This window comes from Alligator sinensis, unplaced genomic scaffold, assembly GCF_000455745.1.
Source record: "Alligator sinensis unplaced genomic scaffold, ASM45574v1 scaffold788_1, whole genome shotgun sequence".
Classification (NCBI taxonomy): Eukaryota; Metazoa; Chordata; order Crocodylia; family Alligatoridae; genus Alligator; species Alligator sinensis.
This window is the reverse complement of record NW_005842140.1, coordinates 2,237,464-2,237,707: the sequence shown is the minus strand read 5'-3', so window position 1 is coordinate 2,237,707 and position 244 is coordinate 2,237,464.

The following is a 244-nucleotide window of genomic DNA, read 5'->3' as shown; positions in this document are numbered from 1 at the left end:
GGGGGTCCCCACCGGGGAGAGGGACAGGGAACGAGTCCCCTCCTCACGGCGCGGGCTCGTGGGACTGGAGCAGTGGCTCGCCCCCTTCTTAGTACCAGCACCCGTTTGTAACCAGCGCCGGCACGCCCCCGCCCAGCGCCCGCGCTCCCGATCCGAGCCCCCCCCACCCCGGCTCCGCGTGCGTGGGGCAGCGGGGCGCCCAGCAGCCCCTGGCCGGGGGGGATCGCAGCTCCCCACATCTTTG